The 4,331-nt window shown below is 36.0% G+C and overlaps 1 pseudogene; it reads right to left on the reverse strand.

Moving 5' to 3' along the window:
* Positions 1-1,261: 1,261 nt before the first annotated feature.
* Positions 1,262-1,664, reverse strand: LOC125033234 (annotated as a pseudogene).
* Positions 1,665-4,331: the final 2,667 nt, after the last annotated feature.

Consider the following 4,331-nt stretch of genomic DNA (forward strand, 5'->3'; position numbering starts at 1 on the left):
TGAAGTCAAACGGATGCTGCGTCGCCATTGCAGATCACAAACACGGAAGGCAATTGTTTTGAAGAAGGAACCTTTCGAGTTAAAGAAAAGAAAAAAAAAGAAAAAAAATGTATTTATTTATTTATTTATATGTATATATACACTTAAAACGAACAAAAATAAATAAATAAAAACAAATAGTTACTAGTCGAAGAGAATACAGAGCTAAGGATGCAGTAATCATGGCCACTGTAGGTCGACGCATTTCTTTCTTAGGAAGGAACTTTTTGAGTTAGGAAAATAAACAAAAATAGAAGAAAAAAGATATATACATACTCTAATAATTTGTAAGCCGGGGAAGGAACAATTTAGTTGTTAGTGAGAGAAAGCAAAATGTGTGTGTAGGTTACCGGAGATATTCCGTGCGGATACGTATACGTATGTATGTATGTATGTATATATTTGTATATATATAATATATAAAACATATATATAAATATATATAAATACATATCTATCTTTATATATATAGAGGTGGTAGAGACAATAATGCCATAGCCGACATCGACTGCTGGTGGCCTTATGTATATATATACATATATATACATATATATACATATATATTTGTGTGTGTGAGTATGAGTGTGTGTGTGTGTGTGTGTGTGTGTGTGTGTGTGTGTGCATACATGCATACATATATATACATATTCATATATATGAATATATATGAATATACATATGTGTGTGTGTTTATTTATAATAGTATGCATATGTATGTGTATATATCCATATATGTATATTTATATATATGGATATATATATGGATATATATATATGGATATATATATGGATATATATATATATATATATATATATATATATGGATATACATATATATATATGGATATATATACATACATATATAAATACACACACACACGTATATTTATTCATGTATGTATGTATGTATATGTATGTATATATCATATATATATATACATATATATATATGGAAATAAATGCATACATATATCAATACACACACACGCGCGGTATATATATATATATATATATATATATATATATAGATAGATAGATAGATATAGATATAGATATATATACATATATATACATAAATATATATATATATATATATATATATATATATATATATACTAGCCAGGCGTCCTCCTCTTTCTCACTACAAATTAGAGAATCACTAGGTGTTGAGTTCCTGCTCACAGCGACCATGGTCACTAGCAGATCACTAGCGAAGGGCTCACTACGTCTTGGAGACTCCCTGGGCATTGTAGCCTCGCTTGCTGCCCGAAGGGACCACGCTCGCGAGGAAGAGCCGGCGCTCGTACGGCGCCCTGCGCTTGGCACGGCCGGTCTTCCCCTTCTTCTTCTCCTTCTTCTCTACCACGGGCGTCTGGCCCTTGACCTTGCCGGCGCGGGACAGGGACCCGTGGACCTTCCCTCCCTTATGGCCCACGTTGACGTCGATGGTGTTGACGGTAAGGTCGGCGAGGGGGAAGCTGTCGTCGTCGAGCAGCGTACAGCCTCACCTCCTCCAGGGGCAGCCCTTCGGCCTGGCAGAGGCAGGAGCGGACGTCTCCTACGGTATTCTCCTCGGCATTCTCCACGGCGTGGGTGGTTTCCAAGAGAACGTAGATCGTCACCATCGTGCTTACGAGAATGGCGAGGCAATGGACAGAATACTTTGACAACTGCCAAACTATACTCGCTTTTGGAGAAAGTTTGGGGGTATTGGTTTTAGGTAAAGTGCACGAGCATATGTCTGCAAGCAAGTATATCTGCACGCGTGCCTTGACGAAGTAGTAATGTTTGACCGTTAGTTGCCTTGCTCTTCCCTGTCATTCTACCTTATAGAATATTTAATTTTCTGTTTAAACCTCACAAATCAATTTATCAACTTTTTTTTTTTTTTCGTTTCATCTCCTTCCTCTTCTTCTTCGTCCTCTTCTCATTTTTTAAAATTAAAAGACAGACTTATTCAACAATTAGGATAATACGACGTTTATCAGCCAAATACGAAATATGAATGAATCAGTTCAAATTTAATAAACAAATCCAACTTGTTATCATAATTTCAGAAATAACATATCGATGCAACGATAATAATAGTAATGGTAATAATGACAAAACCAATGATGATTCGATGACAGTGATAATGTGAAGTTGAGTGATAATGACGATATTGATACTATTAACATACGTTTACTCCTTGTTGGTTATCTTTAGCTGAGCTTTATTGAAAGGTAAATATCTCACAAGAAAGGATAATCATTATTGTCAGTATTATGATTATTATTACTAGTATTATTGTTACCATTATTATCATTATCACTATTTTTATTACAATCATATATATATATATATATATATATATATATATATATATATATATATAGTTCACCCTATACAAAACAACTGCTGACTTGTGGTCCAGTCCATGCATGGTCAAAGGCCATGGGAATCCACCCTGGTGCCAAACTGTTTCTGTCCATGCCGTTTCTTTTGATCTATCAGCTGCATGTAGAGGGGGAGCCTGCTGCATGGGCAACAGCTTGCTCCTCGCATTCTATCGCCAGGCATTGACTCTACCCATACGGGAGTGGATAGAGACAATAATGCCATAGTCTACATCGACTGAAGGTAGCCGTCGATATATGATTGTGTGTGTGCATACAAATATGTGTGTGTGTGTGTGTGTGTGTGTGTGTGTGTATAATTATATCCAAGTACCTCATGCGCTAAAATAATACTATTGTGTTATAACCTGTCTGACCATGAGTGAACAAAGGCAATTATAAGATATTGGCGCCACCTGTTAGAGCAAAATAAACAAATACTTTATGACAAGTTTAGTGAGAATGTACCTCTGCTATGGCAAAGGTAGACAGGCCGTCCACAGCCCAGTTTGCCAAGAAAAAAAAACGGTAATGTTCTGCCTTAATGAAGAGGACAGGCGCACTTGACACCTCAGTCTGAGAGCAGAACTTTCCGCTCGATGGGTTCCCTGGGCTGTCGCGCCCGGACAGATGTAAACAAGAGCAGATATCTCAACATCAATTCTAATAAAGTAATATCAAGATCCTGAAGAGTCGTGCCGGGGGGTAAAACGTGGCTCTTTACGCATCTAACCAGGCACAGGTATCAATCACACACACACATACATACACACACACACATGCACATGCACATGCACACACACACACACACACACACACACACACACACACACAAACACACACACACACACACACATATATATATATATATATATATATATATATATATACATAGGGAAAGAAATATTTATAGGGACAGATTCAGAGAGAGAATGAGAAATAAAAAGGTAAAGCGGAAGTAAAACAAAAGGAAAGTAGAAAGAGGGAAATGAAGAGAGGAATTTCTTGTGCTGGAAAGAAAGAAGAGGGAGCAAGAAAGGTCAATGACGGAGAAAAAATAAAAAAGGATGAAAGAAGCGAAAGATATACAGATGTATAAATATAAATAATACAAAGGATAGTAATAATAAAAATAATAATGTGATGATGATGACGATGATGATGATGATAGTGATAACACTAGTAGTGATAATGATGATAATGGCGATAATGATAATAACAATAGCTTGCATATGTGCAACAGAAAATAAATATGCAGTTTAGAATACGAATGATATTTAACTCCGTGAGGTTGGAGGTAAGTTTAATTCAGATGTTTTAATTTCTTCGTTTCTAACGAGACAGTGAGTTTTTATTACATTTTCTGTAACATCCTTTCGTTATCTAGCTATGCGGATAAAATTGTTTTTTATTTATTTTTTGTTTTGGAGTTGCATTCCCTGGTGTAAGAACTGGTTACAGAAAACGATTGCGTGTGACACGAATAGGGGAGGCTAAAGCAAAATCATCACAGTTTGTGATATATGTTGTTTATGTATTTTAAAGATTTTCTGGATTACATTAAGGTTTACACCTATTACTTAATAGTTTTTATAAGTGTTATTCAAAAATATTCCCCTACTGCAAATTTACTTCAAAACATTTTATCTGCCTTTTAATAATATATTTAGATAACGCGTGTGGAATTCATGTCAAACAAATTGCCAGTAGAACAACGAAGGGAAGTACAGGAAAACACACGAATATGCCGAAGGCCTTTTCGCATTTACTGCTTCATCAGGTCGTCGCTCACTTGATTACCGACGTGACCTGACCGCCAAGTACATGTATATAAACCTCCTTGTATCTCTTGCTCCGTATGTCCTGATGAAGCAGTAAATGCGAAAAGGCCTTCGGCATTCTCTCGTGTCTTCCTGT

Source organism: Penaeus chinensis, chromosome 16 (assembly GCF_019202785.1).
Source record: "Penaeus chinensis breed Huanghai No. 1 chromosome 16, ASM1920278v2, whole genome shotgun sequence".
NCBI classification, from domain to species: Eukaryota; Metazoa; Arthropoda; class Malacostraca; order Decapoda; family Penaeidae; genus Penaeus; species Penaeus chinensis.